The sequence below is a fragment of the Anser cygnoides genome, chromosome 11, assembly GCF_040182565.1.
Source record: "Anser cygnoides isolate HZ-2024a breed goose chromosome 11, Taihu_goose_T2T_genome, whole genome shotgun sequence".
NCBI lineage: Eukaryota > Metazoa > Chordata > Aves > Anseriformes > Anatidae > Anser > Anser cygnoides.
The window spans coordinates 19887897-19901817 of record NC_089883.1 but is presented as its reverse complement, the minus strand read 5'-3'; positions in this window follow the sequence as shown (position 1 = coordinate 19901817).

The following is a 13921-nucleotide window of genomic DNA, read 5'->3' as shown; positions in this document are numbered from 1 at the left end:
GGGGGAGCCGCGGGCAGCCCGGGCAGCGGGGCTGGGCTCGTCCCGGCCCCGCCAGGCAGCCCCCGCTCTCCGCCCGAGGGCGCCGGGCAGAGCCCGCTCCCCACCGCCTGGGCTCCCGGCTTCGGGGGCTGGAGGGCTCGGGGGTTCCCTCCGGGGCCGGGGGACGCGCAGGGGGGCGAGGGGCGAGCCCCGAAGTCTGCGGGCGCTGCCCCGGCCGGGCCGCCCCGAGCCGCCTCTGCAGCCGCGCTCTGCCGCCCCCCCGGCGCGAACCGCAGCGCTTGGTAATGAAGGAACTTAGGGAAGCTTGCAAAACACCGTAAATAATTTAGCATTGTATTTCAGGAAAAAAAAAATAGCTTTCTTAAATCATCTCCTCAATATAACTTGCAGACTTACAGTATGGCCCTGGTAAGTCTAAATTTTTAAAGTAGCAATATTCAAAGAGACAGAGATGTCTGTATTAATTATTTATCCGCTGGTGCCTTCCTTCGTTTCTAACTTATTATTAATTAGGCGCCTCTAGTCTTTCGCAGAGAGCTCCACAGAGCCAGTTGCAGCTTTAAATATGAATTAAAAGCAAATCCAAGCTACTGTAATGCGAAAATTATTCCGTGTCTTCTATGGCAGAGATGAATAGCCGCGCAGATCAATACTGTGAAGCTATGCTCCAAACGACAGGGTTATTGATAGCCTATATTAATGATGTTAATGATGGAAAAAGGAAAACAAGAACCCGACCAACTTATAAACTTTTTATCTGCTGAAACCCCGCAATCAAGCGGACAGGAGCATGAATTAAGGGGGCTGGAGATAATAAGGACGTTATTTATGAAACCGGATAAATGACTTCTGGTAGTTTGATGCGCCTGAGCCCTGCGCTCCCGGCTCCTCGCGGGCAGGCTGGGACCGGCCGGCACTGCCCCCGCCACAGCCACCGGCACCGGGGCGGCCCGGCGGGCGCGGGGGGGGCCGGGGGTGGCTCCTGCCCCGGGCCAGGGCGGGGGCGCTGCGGGTACCACCCGGTGTGCCCCGGGCACCCAGCTCGGGCCAGCCCGGCCCCGACGGGGCCCTGCGGCCGCTTCCCGGAGCTTCCAAGGGTAGCGGCGGGTACCGGCGAGTGGTGGCTGGGGGGGAGCGCGGCCCCCCCGCCCGCTCCTGCCGCCCCGCAGCGCACAGGGCCGGGAGGGGAGGGGGCCCGGGGCCAGCCCGCTCCGCGGCAGACCCGAGCCGGGCCATACGGGGCCGAGCCGGGCCGTGCCGTGCCGGGTCGTCCCTCCCCAGGCGTGCGGGTGGCGTTGTGCCCGCCGTCGGGGCCCCGGCCCTGCCCCGCGGCCGGGCTGGCGGCGCAGAGGAGCGGCTCCTGCTGCCCCAGCCGCTCTCCCCGGCGTTTTACCCCGGCACAAAACGCAGCTCAGCGCCCTGCTAGGGGCTGCCGCGGCGCCGGGTGCTTGTGTATATTCAAATACACAGCCCCGCTCGGGCTGCGAAACAATGGAGATCAATAGCGTTTTACTGAGCGCTATTAATCTGGGTTATTATTTAGGGAAAGATGCTCTTCCTCCCGCCGGGTGCTCGGAAGCGATGCTCTCGCTCTCTCCCCCCCAGCGCCCGAAGAAGCAGCCCCGGCCCGCGGCGCTCGGGGCTCCCGCGGCGGCGGGCGCGGTGCAGGCGCTCCCCTGCGGTGCGGGGGGCTGTGGGAGCGGCCCGCGCCCGCTCCGTGCCCAGCAGGCGTCCAGCCGGGCGCTGCCATCCCGTGCCTGTCCCTGCGCATGTGGCACAACTCTTTGTCTAGAGGCAGCCTCTGATGCGCAGAGCCTGGCTCGTAGATAACATCATTTCGCGATTTAAAAAGCTTCTGTCTATAAGCGGTATTTTTGGGAAATATGTTTGTAATTATTATTTTTAAAAACACCTTCCTCCAGGAGAAAGTCGCGCTTGTTTCCAAAAACAATTCACAGCAGATAGTGTAGATATCACTTAATTCCTACAGAAATCAATGTGGAAATTAGATTTATTGGCTACTTACATTGTTAAAAATGACAAAGTGCTGCCTTTTATTTTCATAAAAACACAGAAGACCGAAAATCATTTAATAAAGAATCCACCTAGTTTAATTTCACTGTAGGTCTCTTGCATCGAAACCAATTCTTCCAACCTCTCCCTCATCAACTTTCCTTCTCTTCTAGTATTAACGACAAAAATACCATTCTCAAAGAGAGCTAAAAGAGTAGCTTTGTTTGATGGCGGAAAAACCTCTCACGCCGTTAGCCAAAAGGTGCCACACAAATAAAACAGGACCCGCTGTTCCGCACCGTACGGAGCTCCCAGTTCTGCAGCGACCTTGTTAACTCGAGAGGTTCGTTAATTTTTTTTGTCTTTTTTATTTCATTTTTTTTAATTTATTTTTTTTAAAGCAAAATGCTTTTGTTCTTATTATCCAGGACTTTTTTAGTGATAAAAGGAAACCAGGGAGAGAAGGGGGAGAGGGAGGGAGGAAGCCTGGTTTCTCAACGCGCTCGAAGCCAGCGGGCGCCAGGCTTGCGGCGGCCGAGGCGGTGTCCGGCAGCTTCGCCTCCCGCTACTTGTTGGGTTTCGCAGCGAGGGAACGAAAGCTCCGGGCCGGGGGCAGCGAGAGCCCGAGGGGGCGGCCCGAGGGGGCGGCCGGAGTCCCACCGCGGCGGCCGCGCCTCCCCCGGCCCCGGGGCAGGCTCCGCTCCCGCGGCCCCGGGCCCGCCGTGTGCGCCCCGTCGGGCCGCGCCGGGCCCCGCGCTGGGGGGGTGCCTGCCCCCGGCCCTCCTCCCCGGGTTCGCTCCTCGAATTTCGGCCGGGAAAGGGCCTCGGCGATGGGAGCCGGGCCGGGGCCGGGGCCGGCCGTGCGCTGCCCCTGCTCCGCGCTCCCTGCGCCGCCGGCATTTGGGCTTCGCGCCCCGCCCGGGGCGAGCGTCGATAAAATTCTCCGTATCAAATGAGCAATCATTTGTTGTGGTTACATGTTGGGTAATGAAAGATGTTAGCAGGATCAATAAAAATGAAAACACTTTTACTTACATCTTGAATTACTGTTTTAAGGGGTGACCTGTGGTGGCGATGCAACAAACCAGAGAAAGATCTACAACCATCAAATGTCTTCGAATGAAACCAAAATGAAAGCGTGGCACCCCGGCAGCACCCGCACCCCCCCGAAAGCTCCGGCACCCACGTGAGGGCCGAGGGGCAAGGGCCAGGCTGCGCCCCCGGAGCGCTGCCCCCGCGCCGCGTTATTGCTGTTTGCAAAGCAAAACTCGCTCGTCTTCGGGGGTGTCTAAAGGTCAGATAACAGGTCGTAGCCCAAGGCAAATGGGAATTTTAGAGAGACGGAGAGCCAGCCAGTTCCCTAGCATCCTGAAAGCTTTTCCTTAGCTGTCGCTAAATAATAAAATATCTGCGTGGCCCCTCCATTTATTTCCGCGCCCAGCAGCCGTGCCGCCGCTCTCTGCAGCGCTCGGAGCTGCGGGGGGAGCAGCCAGCGACTGCCCCCGACCCGCGGTATCCGCCTTGCCGCTGCTTATCCGAACTAAAATAAAAGCGTGCCCCTTATTAGCGGAAAATTCTCCGCATCGATTTCGGAGGCGTTCGCGGGGAATTTCGCCAGGAACAGCCCCAAACATGGACGCTGGGCGAGCTCCGGCACGGAGCAGGGTCCCCCCCGCTCCGGGCTTGCTCGGAGCGGCGGCGACGGGGAGCGGAGGGGCGGCCGGGCCGGCTCCGCGGAGAGCCGCCGGGGCTCCGGCCGCGCGGAGGCGCCGGCCGAGGCCGCCCCCCGCCCCCCGGCCCCGGTGTCGGCGCATCCCGCTCCGCGGGCGCGGGGAGGCCGCGGGCCCCGCTCCCCCCGCGGGGCCGCCCCCGCCGCTGCGCGCCCCGCCCGGCCCGGCCGCGCGGCCCCTCCGCCCGCTCCGTGCCCCGCCGGGCACGCTTACCCCCGCCGGCTCCGCACGCCGCTGGGACGGGCATCCGATGCGCGCTCGCCTCCTAGATTTGGCCCCCTAGGAGGAGAGAAAAAAAATATAAAAAAAAATAGAAATACATTCAAAAAAATTAAAAATCTATCTGCATAATTTCAAATGAGAACGAAAAGAGGAAAAAGAAGAAGAAAAAAACGCAACCGCCGCGGCTGCCACGCCAGTCCCGTTAAAAAATAAAGCACCAAACCCTCACAAGGTGTAGGAGAGATCTTTTATTGGACCAACTTAAACGCAAGAATTTACAGCCAGAATTACACGTTCTTCATCAGCCCAACATGCACCAGAGGCAGAGGCACAGGCAGCAATTTGTGTATTTCCTGGGTCTGCAGGAGCTGGGATGGTTTTGGTGGAGGAAGGGGGTGGGAGAGAGGACAGACCCTCTTTCCCCCCAAAGAGCCTCAGTTTGCAGCTTAGGTAAAAATAAAAATAGAAAAAAAAAACATCACCAAAAAACACAACCAAAAATCTCTCCAGCGCAGGGATCCAGTCCAGGATCAATTCTCTCCCTTACATCCCCAGTCATAAACAAACAGCTTCCAGCTAAATCTTTTAAAGGTTAAAAGGAACAAAAATAGAAATAATAATCAAGGGCTTTTTTCTTCTCCTTCTGCTTGTTGGACAGCGCATTTTGGTCAGTCTAGCCTTGCATTTAGGGATGCTACTTGCATTTGAATAGCTGCCTGGCTGGTTATGGATCGGGAGGCTATGAGAGGAATCAGTATGCAAATTGTTTCAGTTACAATCGAAGGGTTCGATCTGGAGAAGGTGCCTGAGCGGAAGTCGCTGTCAGCCAGTGGTGCATTAGGCTGCCATTGCCTCCTCCGTGTGGGCCTGCTCTCCCTTCCCCTCGCCCTTTTTTATGCTTGTGTACAGGCTTCTCCGGCGGTAATTAAAACATACACACAAATCAGGGGCTGCTGCATATCACGCTGGTGCCTTTTGCAGGCTGCAGGCTCGGGGAAAGGGGGAGTGAATATATCGCCATGCTGCCAGGGTTATTATTATGCAGCAAGGGTGAGGCGATCAGTGAAATAAAACATTTATAAATGGTTTCGTGCTTACAGTAGGAGAGGTGGGCCGGGAGGGCCGCCCGGGCGCTGATCACACAGTGCAGGCTGCAAATCGATAACCCTTTCCTTGTAATCCCAGTAATTGTGGGAATCACGGCTCTCTGTTAAAGGGACAGCGGGCTGCAGCGGGGGCTGCGCTCGCACAGCCCCAGCCCCCCAAGGGCCCTCCCCGGCCGCCCCTGGCTTTGTCTGCAGGGAAGCTGGCAGGGTGGCAGGCAGGGAGGCCGGGGCAGGATCTGCCCCCCCTTCACCGAGAGCCATTCCCACTGCCCCCTTTGCAGCCACACCAGTCCCTCCTGTCACCTGTGGTGTCCCTGACCCTGGACACAACATCCTCCTGCCCTCCGTGCCCCTCCATGTCACCCCTGCAGCTTGAGCTGCTGCCCCAGGGGGAAGGGAGCAGGAAGGGGCCAGGCACAGTGCTGCCTCCCCTGCCCAGGCTGCCCCACGGGGCCCAGCAGCTCGCCAGGCCCCACAGAGCAGCCAGCTCCTTGCCTTCCCCATCCCCAGCCCTGCCAGGAGGAGCGGGAGGCCTTGCGGTCCCATGTCGCTTGGGGTTCTGTGATTTCAGCGATGCTTTGTTGTGTGGCAGGGAGATGGGAAGGGCCGGCAGGGTGCTGGGCTCGGGCTGCCCCAGGTCCTGCCCGGCCCTGGGGTGCACCCAAGCACCCTGCGCCCACCCAGTCCCCTCAGCGGGCGGCTGCGGCCCTGGTGTGAGGCGGGCCTGCGGGTGCGTGGGCAGCGGCGGCGGGGACGTGGGGCCCAGCTCCTGCCCTCTCCTGCCGCTGACCATCTGTCATTCAATTAGGGCCGGGAGGCAGCTGAGGGGCTGGGGGAGCAGGGCTGGGGGTCAGCGACCCCGCGCACAACGGCCTGCTGCCTCGCAGACGGGAAGAAGTTCAAATGTTAAATGCTCTCCGGCCCCGGCTCATCCAGGGCACTCGCCTTTGGAGGCAGCCGAGGGGTGAAGGGCATCAGTCATTAGCACTTAGATTTCAGCTCCGAGGCTGACCCTGCCTTCTGTTGGGAGATTTTGGCCTGAAAAGCCTTAACCCTTCCCGGGCAGTCCGCACCCACCCCGGCACCCCTGGCCTGGCCAGGCTGCTCCCCGCAGCTTCCCCCGAGGCCTGGGGCTGCCCCCGGGGCAGGACAGGGGTCCCCGCAGCTCTGCCCCCTGCCGGCCTCGGCCCCGGCCCTGCTGGAGTGGGCAACAAGTCCCCTTGCCTCAGCAGCCACCCTGCCCACCCCTGCTGCCCCTCCTGTGGGGAGCCGTGCCACCCCTCCCCTTCCTACTGACAGAGCAGAACAAATTGATGAATTGAGCTTTCACTATGCTAATTCGGACATTATAAATATTTAACTATCAGCCCTAGCAGCCAGCCAGAGAGAGCTCCTCTCTGCTTTACGTGCCACTTGATCTAAAGTAAATGTTTACCCCAGAAGTGGCTGGGGCAATCTGAGCTTCCCTTTCCTGTCCCATTCTTCCTCAGGGGAGCCTGGTGGGTCCAAAAGAGGGGGCTTACCACGTCAGACTAATTTCTGAGAGCCTCCCTGAAGGCCTCCTCATTTTCGGTGTGCTAAGAGGCTGGACAGAGGCAGAGATATGACGTGCACCAGGCTCTGCTTCCAAGAGGGTCCCTGGCCGCCTCAGCCACCACCAGGCCCACTCGGCTGCCTGGAGCAGTTCTCACCTATGTTCAGAAAGGGAAAGGTTCCTGGCTTGGGCTCAAGGCAACGAGGAAGGAGTTTTCAAGGGGAACTGGTTCCTACCACCCTTCTGACCTCAGAGGCGCAGGGCAAGGCCTCGGGAGGATGGCGGGCAGGCCGGAGAGCTGGTTCCCCCTGTGCTAATGTCAGCAGCCCGGCCCTGGCCCCGCAGCAGGCCTGCCTTGAGTGAGCCCACAGTGTTTACCACTATACCCGGGCTGCACCTAGCAAGAGGAGCCCACGGCCTTCATTTTGAGGACAGATTACACTCCTCTCATCACATCAGCGTTTGGTACGTTTGGTACACTTTCTTGGTTGATTTACTTATTGTTCTCCGCTGAAGGGGAGCAGTTTTCTCCTTCAGCCTGGTGGCACATCACAAGTGTTCGCTGGTGATTGCAGAGCTTTACTGTTTCTGAAGGGTTTGAGCAGCTGTTTGATTCCCTTGGCTGTAACAGTTTTACAAGCTATTCAGCTTAGAAGGCTGTAGAAGCAAAAGAAAACCTTACTCACAGTGGCGCAGGGGTTTGGGGCTTCAAACAGCTCAGTAGGGGATCAGCCTGGGCGTTGTAAAGTGTTTATATGGCAGCTGTGCCGCTCACCCCAAGCAGCAGGCCTTGGGAAGCTGCCTTTCTGTTTACGAGCTCTGTTAATTGGTTAATGAGAAGCTTATGGTATCTATTATTTATTCTGCCCCTGCCTCTCACCTGCTAGCAAAAAGCACTGTCCTGCCCTGAGGAGGAGGCCGGTGGCCTGGTGCCTGGCTCGGTGGGCAGTGCGGGGCAGCCGCTGTCCTGGCACACCGTGCTGCCTGTGGGAGGGGGCTCCTGGCGTGGAGACAGCGTGGAGTTAACTGTGGGGTGCCACCACCTGAGCACGTCTGCGGGCTTGATGTTGATCTCTATGTTAAAATGCACAGAAGCACAGGAAATAATTCCCTGGATGCTGCTGCAAATTGCAGGGTTCAGCTGCTCGCCCAGCCCCCTGTTTTTTAAATGTGTGGGACTGGGGTGGTATTTTTGTGCTCTCTCTGCTTTGTCTGGGATGAGGTTGCAGCAGGCTGGCAAGGTGACGGGGAAAGGGAGGATCCAGCAAAAGGGAGAGGAAAAGGCTGGAAAGGAGTGGTGCAGCAGTAGTTACTTTGCTATAGGGTTAGATATTAGATTATCAGCAAAAGTTAATCCCAGTCACATGATAGATCTTACATTTTCTGTCATAAAATCTATCATTATTCAATAGGCATGGAAATCAAATTCTTCTGTGGACTATGAAGCAGGAATCTTTTAAAAATGTTTACCATGACAGACAACATATTGATCCTTAGTTTTGAGGCCTCACAGACAATTCAGAGACGTTCGTGATCACAAGCGGGCTTTGCTGTGTTCATTGTCCAAAATCAAACCCCACCAATTGGCTGCACGCACAGCTCTCCAAGCAGGTAGCTTTTATTTTCTTTACTTTAAAGACTACTGTTTTGTTATAGACAAATAACAAGGAAATTATATGGCATCGACCTGCCTGCAGTGACCCTGCTGTTTGCAGTAGTGCTCACGCAGATGCACGGTGAGGAGAAACGCCGCTGCCTTCTGCCACAGAAGAAAAGTCGCCTTCTGTGGATGCGGCTGAGCTGGGATTTGCCACTGCAAATGGCCTCATTTATTCTTGCAGCGTGAAGGGGCTGATCTCATGTCAACGGGAGTCAATGCAAATTGCTTCACTGGTACTGGGGGCACTGGGCTGGGAGGTCCAGGTTGCTGCAGTATTTCTTACCCAGCTCTTCTAATTGCCTGAGAAAACTGACAGCTTTGTTTCTCACGTTATTTTGTACTTTGCAAAGGCACAAATTCCACAGTTTTTCTCTTCCACAATTGTCCATTCCTATCTCTCAGTCTCCCCCTTTCTGCCACGGTATCAGGAGCTGCAGAAGGAAGTTGAAAGGCCAAAAGTGCTGATGCAGGGCATGGGGGAGCTCTGGCGGGTTACGGCACCGTTCCAGCACCTGGGCTCCTCCAGCGTGTGATGAAGGGCAGCCCATCCTTCCTCTGTGCCATGGCGAGGTACTTCAAGTCAGGAGAAAGAGCTCTTCTGGGTAAGGACTATCAACTGCAGGTGCTGTGTAAATGGCACCAGCTTTCCTGCCGGAGATGCTCAGTCATTTCACATGGATTGCAATATCACGTTTATAGGCTTGTTTTTCCCAGTCCCCTTCTGTGGACACTCTGGGGCAGTCCAGGAGGTGCCGCAGCCCCACAGTGCCCAGCCGGTGGCACTGCTGCCCTCACCCTGGTGCTGGGGGGAGCAGAGGGGTGTGGGCACCCTCCAGCTTTGGAATTAGCAAGGTCTCTAATCTGTGCATATTTTAAAGTGTGGGGATCCCATAAATCCTTCCACATCTGGGATCGCTTGTAATGGCTGGTGTCAGGAGTTTACGGAGGAGCTCGCCTAAGATCTAGTGCCCAGAATCGATAGCAGCTGCAATTCCAGGCAGGGGGATAGGCTGAATCCTGATTTGATTCTCAGGTGTTTTCAATTGTATTGCCAGCAAAAAAATATTTTTGTTAAGTGATTCTTCTAGTCTGCTTGTGCCTTTTGAAGTTGCCTTTATTTCTTTGAGCTCAGATTCCTTGAGATCCTACCGCTGCTCCGTCCCCAAGCCCGCATGTATCTAATAAACCTGACAGCTTCCCAGCAGATGTCTCCATTTTCTCCATTTTCTCCTTTATTGAGAGGATGGACTTCACAGGAGAGTGCATCTTAGTGTGCAGGGCCAACACAGGCTTTTCAGAGAGCTGCCGGAGGACCAGCTCATCTGCTTTGGCCGTGGAGGAGCAAGTGGACATTGCCCAGCAAGGCAGGGATTGAAATGCCCATCAGCTCAGCTTCTCTTTATTTTCCCTTTTCCCACTTGCCCTTGTACAGTGCATCTGACAACATTGGCTCTCACCTGCCTGCAAGCATACGGGCTGTCCTGGGCGGCACTGTTGGGGATTTCAGCCATCCCAGCTCACTGCGAGGACTGCCCATCCCCATTAACATCACTGCCTATTTCTGTCTGTGCTGGGCACTGCAGGAGCACCAAGGAAATGGAGGCTGGAGAAAAGGGCTCTGCAGTGCCGTGTGCCTTTGGCCCAGCTCACAGCACGCTGGCTGGCATTGCTGGTTGGACACAGCCCTGTCCACAAGAAATGTCCTCTGGGCTGTGCTGAACCACAGGCCAGTCCTGACCGGGCTCCCTTGGCTGCCCAGATTGCTCTGAAGTGCCCACATCTGACTTCCTTGTGAGTGGAAGAAGGGAACATGGAGGTGATGGGCAGCATCTGTAATAGGAAATTGCTGTCTGCAGATGTGTGTGAAGGAAAGCCTGTGTCAGACAATGGTATCAAGGGATAAATTCCACAAGTGAGTGAATCCATCTGAGTGTAAGACACAGGTTGTGCATTTTCCTCAAGAAGGAGCTGAACAGCTCCAAGGACATCAATCCACTTTATGAATGACATGGTTTCCTTAGTGTTGCCCATGCTTACTCAGTAGGAGAGAAGACAACAGGCAAACAAACAGATGTTTGACCCATCTCAGACCACGTTTTGAATCTTTACTCCCTTTGCACTTACGCGGAGCTAGACTGGGAGTTTTGCTTGAATACAGAACAGCAGAGAGCTTGACTGTGTTCTTCAGAAGGAGCAATGTGAGAGCGCCTAAGCTGCAACAACATCTGGGCCATGCAGCCTTCTCTCCTGACTTGCTCTGCAGGTGGATGGGGTACAGCGAGAGATGCTTAAGCTCTTTAAGAGTACAGTGGAAAGCAGCTTGTTACCACCTCCAAGCACAGAAATTTCTCCTGTCTTTGCTCTGAACAAATGGAAATCTGACTGCTCCTTCTAATCTTCCCCCATACACCTGGTGTTGCAGGGACCAGTGACAACCTGGCCCTGATAAAGACTTCAAGACTGGACCTATTATCTATACCCCAGAAACACTCTGATCATGTGGAAATGGTTAAACGTAAGAGAGTATATAACAGGTCATCTGTCTTTCAGCTACAGTCAGCTCTGAGGTGGGAGCGGATTGGCACAGCTGGGTGCAGCTATCACACGGAGCCTGCGAGTGCCGGTCAGTGAGCGGCAGCGGGCACATTGCGCAGCCTGGGCCGTCCCCTTTCATGTTGCTTGTTCACGGGGGGCTTGTCCACCAGCTTTGGAGAGCCCAGCCAAAGCACTGAAGCTGCTTTCTGAGTGATTGAGGCCCAAGATCAGGGTTGGCTGTCTGTCCCGTAGGGCGATGTGGGCTTTTCTTGACCCACTCTGTGCTGAGCACAGTGCGGGGCTCTTGGGCATGCCAGGCAATGCAAACCTCCCTGCCATCCTGCCCAGGGCTGTGGGAAGCATCACATAAGGGAGGCAGCTGGATGCCGGAGAGGTACAAGCCTTCATCTGCACGCTGCTCTCTGGGTATTTGCTCGTACACAGTATCGCTGTGGGCAGGGTGTAACCCCTGGCCTCCGGTTCAGATGGTTGCATGAAAACAATTAATCTTTCGGAGAGCAGTGAATGGAAACATTAGTGCCTCGACCCCTAACACAGGTGAGCATCCGTTCCTGATGCAAAGGCTTGCAGGCACCGGGAGCTTTTGCTGACTGCTGGCTTTCAGAGGCTTGTGGGTGTGTAAGGAAACACAGAGGGGTCTGGACAGATGGATATAGGAGGAAGCAGCAAAGCATCACGTTTGTTCTGGGCAAGCACTGGGGCAGGAGCCCTGAGATGAGCCGGGGAGCCCTTCTGGGCATGTGCTGGCCGAGGGAGCAGCTCTCACTTGCCAGAGGCAGCCCGACACAGCAGTGTGCTCCTGGCTGACAACCTGGGGGCATCTAACAAGTACCCAGCGTCACCTACTGCACCTCCCGGGGGAACCAGCCATCTGCGGTTCTGCTGGCTGTGCTGGACAGGAAGGGATAGTTCATTAGCAATTTATACGTTTGGTTTGCCTCCTAAAATGGATCCTTCCAGCGGTAGGGATGTGTCATTTCCCTGCTGAGATGCTCCTGCTTTCACTGTAGTGACTCCCAAGCAATCACGCTCAGTCTGAGCTGGAGTTACCGGCACTTGTAAACGCTGTAAATAAGCCGCAGGAGCAGGGTCACACAAGCATTTTGTCAGGTTCTGCCCTGTCAGTCTTATTTCATGGCTTCAGACAGAATATTAACGTGTTTGCATATGTAAATGTGTTAAAGCAAGCATCAGCTGAGGGAATACATTAAACTCAGTGGTCCTTCCTAGTTGATTTAATCTGACAGCACCTCCATTAAAAAAATAAAAAGCATCAGTTTTCCCTTTGTGACTTGATGTACAGTAATTAGCTTGTTAGAGCAGGAAACACCTCCTTTCATAATTGATTTTGCACCCCTTTTACTTGGATATCTCTGACAAGCTGTTTCTAGTTCCCCAAGGACACCATCAGTACTTCCCATGTGTTTGGAATTTCATGAATGTGAATAATGAATATGATTTATCCCTCCCACACTCCCATGCACGGGTAATATATGTAGCCAATTTGTGAACTGGACCTTGCATCAGAAGGATCGGTGTCAAAGTACTAACAACGTAGTGACCAGCCGTGTGCAGGAATTAGGACACAGCTAAGCGGTGATTTTCTGGGCATTAGCGGCAAGGAAACAGGTTGCACCATGTGTTTGTCCACCAGGGAGGAAAAAAATGGAGGAAGGTTTTCTGAATGGTCCTGTGTATCTAAGTTAGCATGCCAAATTGGTTGCTTATTACAGCTGGCACAGTGCCTTAGTGGGCTAATGTGTTAATAATGTGTAATGTTTCTCTTAGGCAATGGCACCACTCTTCATTAGTGCTTCTCGAGCCCTGTCACTGTTGCTTAGCTCCACATTTTGTTTCTGATGTTTGAGTGAGGGTATTTGAAATCAGGATTTCAGATCTGCTAATACGTGTCACACACTCTTTAAAAATGGATTTTAAAAGGGCCTTGATAATTTTATGGCTACTAATAACATTTGTAGCTATGTGAGCTAAGCTAATGATAAGAGTAATCAAATTTCATGTTTCACGGCATAAAATGAGCAACTGTAGGGGTCAGGGAGGTATTCACTGCCTGCCCTCCTCCCCTGGGAGCCACCGTCTTTTCCAGTTGCTTCAGTAGATTAGCAGTGTTTGGGATGTGAAGCAGCACAGCGCTGCAGGAAAGTTCAGGGTCTTACACCACACAGACCAAGGAGGATCCTGGTTTCAGTTGGCAAATGGAGTGTAACCTCTGAGCGACGCATTTGTTTCACCCTGGTTAAGCCCCCAACCATGGCACTGGGTACACGGGACTGATCTGACCCATTTTTGTGGCTGTTCGGATATACAAGCCCCATATTTCTGAGCAGTCCTAGCATGGCCCCATAATTTCCACTTGAATTTTCCTACCAGTGGGTTTAAGTTTTCCATCAGTGAGCTGTGCCCACTTCGGGTGGGGGGCCAGAGCCAGGAGGCCGGCGCTGGGCAAGGTGACAGCAGCTTGAACTGAGGGCTGTTTCTGATCAGGACTTTCAGGCCTGTGTTTTGCCATGTAGTGCCTAGAGCGTTTTCTAGCACCCATTTTTTAGTGTGATGTGTTTTCTAAAGCCTTTTAGTGCATTGTACCAGTGATGTACTGATGAGTCTAAAAGGATTCACTTAACACAATGCTTAATAAACTAGAAAAGAGATGCATTGAGTAAAAACAAAAAGCAGAGCCAGTCACAAAACTCAGTATTTTTTAAGGAGGGAAATAGCTGTTCTTTGTTTAAAAAGACTGTTTTCCAGAAAATACCTTATTTTTCTACTAAATACAGATCTTCATTTAAATGTGTAAATAATTAGGAAAGTTTCTTATTTTCCAACCGCATTTAACCTAACATCTTTTGATTCCCAAAGTGTACTTTTCAGGAGGTAGCTATCATCTTACAAAAACACACAAAAAAGTTAAAAAGCATCAAAAATGTTTTCGTCTCCATACACATTTTTGCAGAAAACCTGCTGTTGGTGGGCCAAGCCACATTTTGCCTCTGGGAGGTGTTCCCAGGCACAGGCTGGCAGCAGGGAAGGTGGGGAGCCCATGCCCAGCAGAGCTGCAGAGCTGGGGACAGATGCTGTCCCC